The sequence below is a fragment of the Rattus norvegicus genome, chromosome 1, assembly GCF_021556685.1.
Source record: "Rattus norvegicus strain SHRSP/BbbUtx chromosome 1, alternate assembly SHRSP_T2T, whole genome shotgun sequence".
NCBI classification, from domain to species: domain Eukaryota; kingdom Metazoa; phylum Chordata; class Mammalia; order Rodentia; family Muridae; genus Rattus; species Rattus norvegicus.
In genome coordinates, this window is record NC_141534.1 from 268,103,738 (window position 1) to 268,118,053 (window position 14,316).

At 51.3% G+C, this 14,316-nt stretch overlaps 1 long non-coding RNA gene across 1 annotated transcript; it reads right to left on the reverse strand.

Annotated features, from left to right (window-relative positions):
- Positions 1-7,890: 7,890 nt before the first annotated feature.
- Positions 7,891-13,124, reverse strand: LOC147997162 (uncharacterized). The gene is made up of 4 exons (XR_015653702.1): positions 12,745-13,124; positions 9,973-11,874; positions 8,695-8,836; positions 7,891-8,426 (listed from the first exon to the last, which is right to left on the reverse strand). It is a non-coding gene; the product is annotated as an uncharacterized LOC147997162 (long non-coding RNA).
- Between the last annotated feature and the right edge of the window lie 1,192 nt (positions 13,125-14,316).

Consider the following 14,316-nt stretch of genomic DNA (forward strand, 5'->3'; position numbering starts at 1 on the left):
TTTTCCACGGGCTGCAACCTCAAGGGGCCGGAGAGAACAAAGCCCTATCATGGTCATCCGAAATCAGAAGTCAGTATTCTGCCACACCCCGCTGTATCTGGTCCTCGGTTCATTTGTTTAGTGTATGTAACTGGAAAGCTACAGCCCTCATGACTGGGGTGCTCTGGTAAAGACAGGGACGAGAGTACCTTTTCTCCATCCTGGGATGGTGTGCCCACCCCCCAGTCCCTTAGATCACGAGTGTGCTCTTTGCTGGGTACTGTAGGTCTGAGCATCACTCATCAGGACAGATGGGTCCTGGAGGAGTCACGAGCTGGCCAAGCAGGCATAAGACCTCCTTTCGGATCCCCTTGATCACTGCTTTTGTGGAAATAATGGCCACACCTGGATCTCCGGGACCTCCAGGCTCCAGTCCACGTTGGTCACGTGACAACTCATCTCCCTTACAGGGCCCTCCATGCCTCAGCAGAAGACCTGCCAGAACTGTTCTCCCGGTGGGGAGGAGGTGGTGTGGTAAGCCACCCCAGTGGAAAGGCACTGCCTGAGACAGGACACTGTCCTCTGTCCCCACTTCACCCGGGACCTGCTGATTTTAACCTGACCCAAGGCCTAGACGCTCTTGTTTGTGTTTCTTGCCTGGGATGCATCAGGCCCTGCATGGTGAAGCCGGCTGAGCCGTCCACATACTGTGATGGGTGGGCCAGGGCGACTCCGTGAACAGATCCATAAAGGTCTGAAGCAAATTGGCAGTACACCAACATGGGTGATGTTCAAGGGTGAACGTCCAGCCCAGACAGGAAACGAGTGTGTTCCTGGAGCCCAGGCATCCAGGGGCAGGCACCCTATCCACTGGGCCTGGGGCAGCCCTCTCCCTTATGATTCCAGCTTACCAGAGGCAAGTGGCAAAAACGAGATGGGTGGGGGTTTGGAGAGAAGGACTAGATGGTGAACTGAGAGGTCCAGCCAGGAGTTGGGGTAGTGGACTCATCTCAGACAAGAGCAAGAGAGCCCTTGGCACCTTTCCTCAAGAGGAGCCAGTGAAGGGACAACAGGGGTCCCTGCTCACATCACCTATGCCATCCCCATCCTCCCACACAGGGCCAGGGCGTGTCCCCTCTTCTGAACCACCTCCTTACTGGTGCTGCATACACAAGGGGGGCATCCAGTGGGGGGTTGGGGGACCAGCTACAGGCAGAGCACGGGCCTGTGAATTGGTGAATTCCCACCCCTCCTTCCCTTCATCCAGACAAGGCCCTTTGGCATGAATAATAGCCGGGGAGCCCAGGGAGGAGCAAAGCTGCCTCTGCATCAGTATTGATCTGCTGCCCGCTCATCCACAGGGGCAGCCTGGGCTTTTCCTGCGGGCAGGACCTCGCTGGGCAGCATCCTCACTCCTCCCCAGGCCTCCCCCAGGTGTGTTGAGGAGGAGCCAGGAAGATGGGGTGGAGGGAGTCGGGGCACTTCCCACAGCTCGGAGCTGCTTCTGTGCCCCCAAAGTTTTCTGTTTTCAACTGACTTTGCCATAGAATGCACTTGTTGGGGAGAAACAGAGTTTTTTGTTTGTTGCTTTCTGATGAGCCCCCACAGAGTTGGGAATGAACACCTCCTTAGGCCCCAGCATCTCCACAAGGTTCTGCCAAGGGCCCAGGCCACAGAGGCATCCTCAGCCAACGGAAGAAGCCCTGAGTTGGGCCAGCACCTAGCACACCTTACTGAGCCTCCCTGGTGACCCTGTCTGCCTGCCGTGCCTTGGTCTACAGAAAGCCCCAAGACCTTCGACCTCTGAGGGACACGCCGCTGTGAGGTCAGCGAGGTGCACGTGCAGTAATGCCCTGAAACCCTGTCATTCCCTACTACCAAGCTTATAGCTTAGAATGCTGGGAAAATGCAGATTTGGCTTCCCTAGGAGGCCTCAGTTGCACCAACCAGTTTCTTTGGGTGGGATGTGTGCCCCTCTCCGATGAGAGGTGGCCCACTTTGGGAGTCTACAGGGTGAGCATGGCCGATGCCCTGAAGCCTCCTCTACCTTGGCCCCTCAGGGTTGCAGTCACAGGCACTGTCTTGCCCTAGAAGTCCACACAGACCTGTACCCTTGGCCAGATCATCAAGGAGACATAGAGTCTGGGGATAGACTCTACCAAGGAGGAGTGAGGGGTATGGGTCCTCTGAGGTAGGAAAGCAACAGGAGTTAGGGTAGGTGGCCCTGGGGGCTGGCATTGGTTCCAGCCTCGGGGTCCAAGGAGTCCCAGGCCTCTTGTGTGTGCAGTTTAACATGTGGAGGAGGCATCAGAATGGATTACCCTGGGTGGACCCCAAGGAGGCCTTGTCTCAAGGAGCCATGTCGTGGCCCTCATCTGAAGGAGCCTTTCTGAAGAAAGGGGAGTACCAGAGTGAGGAGAACCAGGTGGTCTGAAGGAACTCCTTCCTGTTCCCCTCTCTCTGTTCAGGAGAGAAACTGTAATCAGATTTCATCCATACATACCCTCTCTCCTAGATGACCTGTGAATTCACCTGGTCCATGAATATTTGCCAGGCCCCAAAGACATTGATGAAAGGGGAAGTCAGAGAGCCTCTCTGTACCAGGCTAGAGGTCTGAAAGCTTTTCCCTCCCAGCATCCCAGTTTGCTTTCCCTCGCCACCTCTGCCAGTGTGCCTGGTACCCACCGCCCATCCCCATGAGCTACATGGCAAAACACACTCAAGATGATCCAAGAGAAGCAAGTAGGAATCCTCTTCACCTGCAGGTGGGCAGGTCCCCGTCGTCACTGTTTCTGCACCCAGGATGGCCCTTGAAAGGGAGACAGAAGCAGGGAATGGTTAGATCAGGGCTGACTTGGAGGGTGGGGTCATTTTTATGAAAAAGGTTTGACTTGGCAAGCAACAGAGGCCCAAAATATCATAAAAGAGAAAAAAGTTGCAGAGTGGCTAAGAGGTGCACTGCGGGAGTGTTTCTGGGTTTGAACTAGGTGGATGCTATGGGCAGAACAGTGAGCAGGGAGGAAATGGAGCAAGAGACATTTCAAAGGCTTCTGTGCCCTCCTCCTCCTCCTCCCTAGCCCCCATGCAGAAAGGGGAGATAGAAACGGAATTTGTATCAACCTCTACACATACCCCCTCTCCCAGGCAGTGAAGAAACTGATGTTAGGGTGTCTGATATTGGGGCAAACAGAGCCTGAGCACCCCTGCAAATGCAACCATGTTCCAGCCTGTGGCAGACCTCTCTCAACTCCTATGTGAAGAAAGAGGAGACCCACAGAGCAAGGCTCACTGTGTGTATGTGTGGGGGGGGGGGGCTGTTGATATATGTGGTTCGGGGGGTGGCGGTGGGGGTATAGGGTAGGGATGTGGAGAGTGTGTGTGTGTGTGTGTGTGTGTGTGTGTGTGTGTGTGTGTGTGTGTGTGTGTGTTGGACAGGGGAGGCAGGAAGTTGAAAGAATGAACAGACACAGATCTCCGTCTTCTGTGTTCATCGCTGTCCACCTTGAGAACATCTCGAGTGTTCTGGGGAGCTCCAGATCACAGACCCTTTGAGCTGTGCATGCCGCAGGGCTGCACTGGCCAGCCTACTCTTGCTTCCAGGCAGAGGGAGAACAGCATTTACTAAAGATCTCCTAGCAAGTTGATAGCAGAGCCAGGGGTAGGCTCTAGGCCTTCAGTGCTCCTCTGCACAAAGAGGTGTCACTTCCAGTAGTACAAGCTGGAGATTTTGTTTTCGTGACCCTCCACTCCCACCCCATTCCTCTGACCTCAGGAGCCCCAGCCTAAAACATTTACAGTCCTGAGCTCAGAACCCTTAGAGCTAGTGAGTGGACTTGAGTTGGCCTCATGACATTGGGCTAAAGCTCCTACTGTGTGCAAACATAGGACTCCTTGAACGCCAGTTCTCTGCTCCCAAGGAAATGTCATCTTAGGGGAGTTCCTAAGGTTCCACTGAGGAGGGTATCTCTAGCCTCTTTCCCATGTGGTGTCTTCCCAGCCACTCTTCCCCACCAAAAATCTTGAGTTCATACAGTTAGGAGCACCACCACTGTGTGGCTGAACCCAGGACAGACTTTCAGAACGCCTCTGGTGCCAGTGTCAAGGGGCGCTATGTCTCTGACAGTGGTCCTGGGTGCTGGTGACTGAGGCTAACGGACATTCATACCCAGGCTGAACCTGGCAGGGAGACCGATGAGACCTTGGCCTTTTTCCATCTGGGCCTCTTCAGGGACAGCCTAGAACTGGTTTTAGGGTTCTAGGCCCTGCCGTGCACTGGCCTGGGCTAAAGACTCTGCAAGCCATGCCCTACCGTCCCTGAATTTTTCAGCAAATAGGAAAACGGGGCTAGAAAGACTCTGGGAACAGACATCTCTGGGAACTCCCAGCTGTCCACAGTCATGTAAAAGGAATGCTCCCACACAGGGGCCGTGCTTGGGGGAAGAGGCCGTCTTTCATGTGTCGAATCTTCTAGACGGACAAGACTCTTGGCAGGCTAAACTTCCTAATAGTCTCGGATGCAGAGGCCTGGACTCTGAAGGGCCTAATACTTAGAGAGTAAATCTCTGTAGTTGACCTAAAATTCTTATCAATCTGAGCTTTGTGAGTGGGTTTGGGGGGTTTTTGTTTTTTGGGTTTTGTTCTTGTTGTTGTTGTTGTTGTTGTTGTTTTGGTTTTTGGTTTGTTTTGTTGTTGTTTTTTGTCTTTTGTTTTTTTTTGTTTTTGTTTTTTGGGTTTTTTTTTTTAATTTTTTGTTTGTTTTTGGTAAGGATAGAGTAGACTATGACCTGAGGACTTGGGATATCCCATAACCTTTTGGTCCATTTCTCAGGGGCTCACTCCTCCACACCCTGGTGCCTATCTCCACTCAGCCCAGCATCCCAGGCCCCGAAAACTGCTTCCACCCCACCCCCAAGGTAGAGATTAAGACAGGGAGGGTAGAGCATCTGCAGGTGCATGTGACCCCAATATTTTGGAGTGAGGCTTGGTGGTCCCCACCCAGGCCGAAGGAGTCAGGCACACTCCCTAGAAGAACTCCATGTGGATAAGTCTGCTGTTCATCTCATCAAGGAACCTAGTGTGTCTCTAGAGCTCCTGAGGGTTGTCCACCTGCTGTGGGTGCAGATAGAAGGCTTTGGGAGGCACTGGGCGTGGTGCTGGTACAGTGGCTGGCAGTGTTGTGGTTATACCTGCTTTTATTAATAAGGAGTCTCACATTTTCATTTTGCCCCGGGTCTCCCAAATTATGTAGCCAGTCCAGCCAGATGTGTGAATTTCTTTTTTGCGTGTCTATTGCCCTATTAGAAAAAACTGACACACACAGAACTTGCCCCTCAAAAAAAATCTTGGCCCATTAAGCATGTGAGTATGGATAAGACCTAGCAAGAGGCCAGATCGTTGTAGTGGCATTCACCTCCAAGTCCCTGCACAAAGGACAATCATGAATTTTGAAGTGGAGAGACCTTGTATCAACAAAGGAAACAAAAGGGGGGGCGTTGAAAGACTTAGAAGCCATCTAGGGGCTGCAGAGATAGCCGGTCAGCAGTCAGGAGCCCTGGATTCAATTCCCACCACCCACATGGCAGCTTGCGACTGTCTGTAACTCCAGGGTCTGACACCCTCACACAGACATACAGGCAGGCAAAACACCAATGCTCACGCAATAAAAATAAATTAGAAGAGGAGGAAGAAGAGAAAGAAGGAAGAAGAGAAAGAAGGAAGAAGAGAAAGAAGGAAGAAGGGGAAGGAGAGGGAGGAGGAGAAGAGGAAGAGGATGAAGAAGAGGAGGATGAAAAAGAGGAGGAGGATGAGGAGGAGGAAGAAGAGGAGGAGGATGAGGAGGAGGAAGAAGAGGAGGAGGATGAAGAAGAGGAGGAAGAGGAAGAGGAAGAGGAGGAGGAGGAGGACGAGGAGGAGGAGGAGGAAGAGGAGGAGGAGGAGGAAGAGAAAGCAGCCATCACCCCCAGTGTGGCCTCTAAATCCCAGGCCCAAGTTTTGTTTTGTTGCTTGGCTTGAGTGAACTTTGCTCTCATTGTTTGGCTTCTTTTATTTTGTAGTCTGGGGATTGTTTGTCATTTTGAGACAGGCTCTCACCATGTGGCCCAGCAGGCCTTAAAAACAGACCAGGAGTGGCCCCTAGAGAAAGCGCAGGCCCTCTTGAGGGTCTGACGATCACTGACTGCTCTGGCTTTTGCCTCAGGCCTCCCCCTGGATGTTTCATCCTGGAACTGGGAACCCCACAGGACACCCCACAGAGACTTTAAATACCAAAACTACAATTTGGAATCCAACAGCAATAAAAGTTCATCTGGCCCAAAAGTGGAGGCCCTAACATTGTCCAGAGCACCGGCCTCGACCCATCACCTAGCAGCTGGATTTTGAGGCCTAGGATGCTAAGCTCAATCTGAAGTCCAGCACGAGGAGGGTGAGGGGCCGCCAGGTTGTGATGTGGAGCAAGGGACCCTTCAGTGGGGACTAGGAGTTAGCGATTGTTTGGTTTCCCCCGACTCTCCTTTTTTAAGCGCTCTACCACTGAGCTAAATCCCCAGCCCCTCCCCCGACTTTCCTGAACGGTAGTTCTCTCCCATCGGCATCGGGTGGGTTTGGAGGATTTCCTGTGTTGCACTTTGGCCGATGTCTTCTGGCTGCAGCTCCTCTTTCCTGAAGGTAATTCATTAGGCCCGAGAGCCACTCCAGAGTGGGTTTAGAACCCATGTAGTACATAGTCCGTTAAACTGAGCTCCGCTAATTAATCGCTCTTCTTGTGTAACAGAGTGATAGCGCTCCTTCCCCAAGGAATTGCAATTTCATGGTTCCTAATGATGCCACGGTTACATTATCTGCATCGCTTAGGCTGGGGTGTCAGGAGCCTGTCTCGGGGCTGGGGGAGAAATCACACGGAACCGAGCGGGCGGGGGAAGGGGAGGCAGTCTGGCCCACGCTTATCGATGCCCGGCTGTTTTAATGTCCCACTCAGGAATTAGCCCCGAGTCCCAGGGACTCCCGGCTTCACAGCTCCTCTCTCCCCAGAACCCCCACCTTCTATCTCTAACACTGACAGAGTGCTGGTTTGTTAATAAATCTGTGCATTCGCTTAGCCCACAAAGTGATTTATCCCAGCATTTGTTTTCATTGCGTCTCTTAGAAATGTGGTCCGGCCTGTCACTGGTGTTGGTGACACACTTCGGAGGCTGTCTCCTGAGCTAACACATGTCGTGGGATGAGCTAAATAAAATGTAAAGATGGTGTAAGCCCAAGGCTTGCTGTTGCTTTTGCATGGTTTTCCGGCGGAAAGGCGGGTAGAAGCCTGCGCTCGGCATTCTGCGGGGTGAATACAGTGCACTGTCGCTTTGTCCGAAGGTGGTGACACTTGGAGGGCTCGTTTTCAAGCCCGCATCTTGTTTTTCATTCATGGGGCTGGGGGACAGCTGGGTGTACTGGTGCATGTGGAAGCCACCTCAGCTGCAGTTGCTCAGGTCCCAGCCCCCTTAGACTGAGTCCCTTCTTAGCCTGGAGCCCACCGCTGTCCTAGCCTTGCTGGCTTAGTGAGATCCAGGCATCTGCCTGCCTCTGCCTCCCCAGCCAACTCCAGACTTCAGGTTTGCAAGGTAAGCATTTTACCAACAAAGCACCCCCACCCCGGCCCTCTTTTTAACCTTATGAGACAAGGTCCCCCATGTCCTATAGGCAGGCTTTCGACATCTCTGGACTCCAACGATTTTTTGTGCCTTAGCCTGGCTAAACATTTTTCCTCTTTTAATTTTTATTAGGTGTTTTTATTTATACCTGGGCATGGCGGCTCACACCTCTAACCCCAGCATTCGGGAAGCAAAAGCAGACAGATCTCAGAGTTCAAGGCCTGCCTGGTCTACAGAGTGAGTTCCAGGACAGCCAGAGCTACACAGACACCAGTCTCAAAATTTAAAAAAACATTATTTATTGTGTAGGTATAGATGATTGAGCCAAAACATGCATGCATGCATGCATGCATACATACATACATACATACATACATACATACATACATACATACATACTTTCTCCATTTTGGTTTCCTGATTGAGAATGGCACATGGCGGGAGGGACAGACAGACACATGGATGAATGGTTGGATGGTAGAAACTTCTGTCATTTCAGACAGCCTAAAGCAGGTAAAATGTCACCACGGGGAGGTTGTCCCCATCCACGGTGTGGGCAGTGGATTGTATAGGGCGAGGGCAGGACTACCTGGCACACCGCTGTTATGGTCTTGGGTGCTTCTCTTGCGAGTGCTGGGGGCAGCCTGCAGCAGAACGGGACAGAGTCCTCACAGGAGTCTTTCCCTACAGGCTCTTCCGGCTACCATGATCCTCCCCCACCTTAAGCGGGGCCGAAGCTTCACCAGGGCCAGCCTCATTTGGATGTGCAGCACCACGGAGCTCCGGTGCCGAGATTTCAAAACCTCCAGTACACTAAACGTGAAACTTTTGTTCAAATTTCAAGGATTTTGATAGCCCAAGTGAATAGACGCCGCCTATTGATTTTCCCTTTACAATGACTCTTGGATAACCTATTTTCTCATTTATTTTTAAAGATGGCCCGTGAGATTTCACGGCAATTCTGCCCAACCTCCTAATATCAAAATCCCTCCTTGACCTGAAAATTGTAATTCTGCTATAGATCACAGCTGCTGAATATTACCTTTTACTAAGCTGGTTAAATAAAATATGTCCAACTCACCAGATCCCACAGCCGTGGTCTGCAAGCCTAACGATCCCGGGGCTGAGGCTTCCACCTCGGCACGCTCACCAGCCCAGCGCTCTTGCGGACCCAGCACCAAGGCGTGGCGAGGCTACCATTGGGCTCAGCGTTGGAATATATGCTGGAGCAGAGGAGAAGGCCGGTTCAGCTGATCTTCAATGATTTTCTTGTAAAACTTTTACAAGGAAGACCTGGGCTGTTTGATGTGTTCTAGACAATCAAATGTCCCCCTAGTCCGCAGCACGGTGGCTGGGGACCCTCCTGGAGAGGAGGGGGTATATTTGATGTAGGACACATTCAAAAAAAGCACCAGAGCCTTCACACGGATAGAGCAGATTACACACAGGTGTGGAGAAGGACACGCTATGTAAATCTGGGAAGGCTGGTCCTGTCACCGGCTACCCGGGACCCTTGATTCAAGGCTGGCTGGATTAGAAAGGGTCCTGGTGGGATTTAGACTTAGGGTCTCCTGTTCCGACTGAGTTCCTTTAGCCTTGTGCATACCCACTTCGGTCACCTACCCTCCCTCAGCACCTTACATATATTTCAAAGCCAGGGTTCCCATCTAAAGTCATAGCCTCTGAGTTTTACTATTTATAATTTACTGTCTGCTGCCCTCTGTTCCCACCCAACAAGGTCACAGTCCCCCTTTATCCTTACTGGGATTAGCATGACTTAAGGAGTGTGTAGTGTCTTCAGTCCTCCACAGTGTTGCTATTTGTGTTGACAGAGGCCAGAGTCTCCTCAGAGGACCTGTGGGCCTTTGCCATTCTCTTGGGTCTGGTCTGTCCCCATGGTGATGTAGCCAGGCCACAGAGAGTCCAGGCGTGGCGTGGGTAACAGAGGTAGTGCGTTACTGTCCTTTACACACGCTTTTTGTCAGTACTGATACCCATGTGGCAGGAAGCCACCTCTTTCTCCCCACGCTCCTTAACAGACCCCAGTCACTGAGCCTGGCTCTCTTACCTCTTCAGAACCTACTGAAACCCCGAAACCTCTTGTCCTCAGGGAAGGGCTTGGGGATGCTGTCTGCTTTCTCGATGTGTTCTGTTGCCCACATCGCCAGTTTGCTGGCTCCCAGCTCCCCTGCAGGTCCCTCCCACTGTTTCCCTGAAGCCGGTTCTGGTCCTTACAGACACCTCAATTCCAGCTCACACACTCCCATATTCCCCCCAGGCCTCACTTTCATCAGTCGCTTTGTCCTGCTCTGATAAATATCGTGACCGAAAGCAATTTCTGTAGTGGGCATTTATTTACCTGAGAGTTCGTCGGTTAGGGAAGCCGAGGCAGGACCTTGAGGCAGGAACTGGAGCAAGACCTATAGAAGGATGCTGTTTATGGCGCTCACTGACTGGTTTGCCGTGCCTTGCCGATCCTGTTTTCTTATACAACCCAGCGCCATCTGCCCAGGGTGGCACCACTCACGGTGGTTTCGGGACAAAGAAACTGCCACCATGAACTTGCCTACAAGTCAGTCCGATGGAGTCGTCCTCAAGAGCTGTCCCCTCTCTTCCTAGCTTGTGTCAAGTTGACAAAACGAAAACAAAAACAAAACAAAACAAACAAACAAAAAAAAAAAAAACGACAACCTAATCTTCACACTGGACAACTGGTAGAGCTAGGAAAGAATGGGACTAGAATGGGACTAGGTGGCTGTTTCTAGACCTTAGGTGACGCTTCTCCTCCTTGCTCTCCTCCCTTTCCTCTTCTGTAGGTGGAAATTCCTTTTGCAGTTATCCCAGTCTGAAACATTTAAAGTGCATGAGCCCTGGAGGAATCCTGCCCCGGGCTGCCCTGTAGGTCTTCTAGGGCAGAGGACTTAGCCCATGCCCGCGCCATGAGTAGTCTCCAGGGTGCCAATCTTCATCTCCCAAAGAAGCAGTAACCTTAGAAAAGGCAAGGGTTCCGAGTCAAGCGTTGTGACCAAGGGCAGAACCCAGGTTCCATCTTTTGAGAGAAGACTTTGATCCAGTTGACACCGCAGGACTGTGAGCCTCTCACAAGCGGCGTGGCCCAGCACTCAGGCCATACACTTAGCTGCTGGGGCCTCTGCAGGTGGCCCTCAGTCAACCTCAGCTCCTCAGCGCCCTTCCTAGAGTCACTCACACATGGATCGACGGCCGTCATCGATCTTGGGAGGACCGCTAACAGAACAAAGCCATGGGACACCTGGCCAGAACCTGGACAGCGGGGAATATTCCAGACATGGGAGCAGTTGGTTGAACAAGGGCGACGTGCCTGCCTGGCTCCAGTCACAGAGAAATTACCCATTTGTGCTTCGAGGACAAGAGTGCTTAACAGTAACTGAACATGGTCAGTGACGTCCAAAGCTGATGACAGTTGGGTGGTTGCTTCCTCACATGGGTTGAATGACACCACCCCCATCCCAACCAAGAAAGTGTCCCCTTGGGACAAAGGCAGGGCTGGTGGAGTGATCCCTGCCCAACGAATGGTGCCATCTGCCTCTGGGGAAAACGGCAAACCTGGAGTAATAAGTGTAAGCTCTTGTTACTCTGCTACACCCTCATGTAGCCTCTGCCTCCCCCCGCCTCCCCCGCCGCTGACAACTGAGGTATGATTGGCTTCCAAATGGGGATTGGAAACCAGGGGCCCATGTCTCTTGCTTCAGGCTAGACAGTTGCTCCCTCACTCTGTGGAACAGGGCATTTAGTGAGTGCCAGGAGGCTGGCTCCCCAAATCAGAAGGGGTCTGCATTGCCAGACCGAAACAGCAAACAGATAATGTGAGTCTCTTCAGAGGCCCTCGGCTGACTGGCAGTCTCCAGTGGGAGCTTGACCCAGGCCAGCCCATGGGAGAGAATTAGAGTGGCCCTAGCTGCCGCTTGAGAGGGCCCTTCAGTGTACACGACTGCTCTGTCCCTGGATAGCGTAGGTCATCCAACCATAAACAGGCTTCAGCCATACCCAGCAACCAAAGCAGTTGCTGCTCCATGTCCACTCAGACAAGCTGGTAGGCTCTAACTGCTCCTAAACTTGCCGGCTCTCGGGATAAGGAGAGACCTCCCAAACCCAGGATGACCATTGGCTGTTCTGTGTTCTCCCGTCGGTGAGTCCAGAAAGCACAGCTTCAGACCGTGGCTTCTCTTCCCGGGTGGCACCCAACTGATGGCTTGTCAGCCTCAAAAAAATGTTTTCATCTCTGGAAGAAACAACGCGTGAAAAAGCAGTTCTGAAAGCGGAATTAAGAGCTTGTTAGACACGGGCCTTGGGTCAGGGTAGGTGGCCTATCTGGGGGGCCTTTGAGGAGACATGCTGGGATTCTTTTTTTTTTAACCCAGCCTTTCTCCCCCGCAGTTCCCGCTTAATGAAGCCGTTGTACAAGGTCCTTGGAGAGCCCACATGCTCCAAAGTAGTACCAAGTGTCCCATTACTGTAAACGGCCTTTTATTTTCAAGCTAATGCTATATTTGGAAAGCAGTAATCCCGAGGAAATGATACTGGGACTAATGGGGAACATATTACCTTTCATGTGTGGGTTTTTTTCCATGTTTAAGGTTTCTTTGTTATTATCTGAGTAGTGAGGCTCTGCTCACACTCTTGGGCAAAAAAAAAAAAAATCAAAATAAGCCTTAAAGCAGTAATATTTTAATAAGCATCAAATGTCTTCGATGAGATAAAAGTATTATATAGTGTTTTGATATTGGGCTTTAGTTAAAGCCTCATTAAAAAACTTTTTTTTTCCCTCAGATGTACTGGGGGTTAGTGGAGATGTATTTTTAAATTCAGGTGGAAGGGAAAGTTCTAGTTTGGGTCAATTATGCTAATTAAATGCCACAAATGACTGAAATTGCCAGCAAATGGACTTATTTGTTGTTTATAGTATTGCCATTGATCAAACCCAGCAGCTAATGACATGGGAGCTGGCAAGCTAGAGGCCTTGGTCTGAAGGAAGCGCAAACGCTCTACACCAATCAGGGCCTCCGCTACAGAAACTGGGGTTTCCCCAGCACTGTCCTTCTGTCAGAATTTTGTGACAGCCAAGGCTGCCTGCCGCCTCTCTGAAACTCACCTTCATTTGTCAATGAATGTTGGTCTTGTTCCCAGCCCCAGCTGGGAAGCACTGAGGGGCCCAGGTTACGAAATGAAACCAAGACTCCTATTTCTTCACACACAGCCCGCACCCCAGCCAGAGCTCTGGGCTCTTTCGAACTGAAAGGGAAAGTCTTGAAGATTCTGCATTTGGTTGTAGAAAATGAGGAAACTGAGCATTAGATAGAGGAACTGATCTGCCCAAGGGCACACAGCAAGCTACATTGCAGAACCAAGAATAGAAAGGCTATCTCGGGAGCGTCAGTATCGGTCTCGTGCCTCTGCCCTTTCCTCCCTGCTGTGATACAGGGAACTTCTTCAGCAGCGCCTCCCCCCCCCCCCCCCCCCCCCCCGTTCCCTGACCCTATACTCTCAGCTCCCTGCGGTGACAGTGAGTCCCATCTCAGTTGGTGACATAAGCACAAGCTTCAAGATTGGAATCAGGCCGTGGATAAGCATCTGTGTCCTCATCTCCTAATGGAGAGTGGGGGTCAGGTTTCTACTGCAAAACGGAACGCCAAGGTTGGGGATCCGGCTCCATCAGTAAAAAGCCTGCTCCAATCTCCAGAAGCCAAGTAAAGCAAAAGCAAAAAGCCATGTGGTGACATACAGTGAGCTCAGTGCTAGGGAGGCAGAGACATGTAGATCCCTGGGCTAGCTGGCATGTGCACCACACACACACGCGCACACACACACACACACACACACACACACACACACACACACATGGAATACTGTTGACTCTGGAAAGATGGGACATCAAAGCTGGTAGGTAGGGGACCCATGACATCAGGCTGATGTGTGTGTGACACCAGCTCATGTAACTCCTTGCGTCCAGATGTTCTCAGGGTTCGTTCTCCAGATGAATAACACTTCAGAAAAGCTGTTACCCAGGGAAGTCATCAAGAATCTGGGAAGGAGGGAAGGTCCACAGACAAGGTGAAACCTTGTCTACTCCATTTTGTCGCACTCTCTCACTCAGGACCCTCCTGAGTGCTTCTCAGTAATCTGATTCCCAGGCAGGCCGAGTAGGCTCTTCCCACATAAACCAGAACCACAGCTAGGCTAACTGGAGGCACCTTTACCTCAGGAGTATGGGCTTCTGATCCTGATTTCAGTCACCTGACACCGAGCCCTTCAGTGACTTTTCTCTCCAAGCCTCAGTTTGCTGGTATGTAAAATGGGAGACCTTGTCTTGGAAAGCTACAGTTTGTGTGGCTCGCCAGGGGGCAGTTGCTGAGTATTGGGGACACAGGGCAACCAGGATTGTCTCAGCTTTTTCCGTGTAGATAATTCCCAGCCACAGGTAATGCTGAAGTAAAATAATTTAGGGAATTTCGAACTTTGCATCTATTTGCGTTTTGTATTTGTACGTGTGTGTGTGTGTGTGTGTGTGTGTGTTTGTGAATGTGTGTGTGTGAATGTGTGTGAATGGTGTGAATGTGTGTGTATATGTGTGTGTGAATGTGTGTGTATATGTGTGTGAATGTGTGTATATATGTGTGTGTGTGAATGTGTGTGTGAATGTATGTGTGTGTGAATGTGTGTGAAT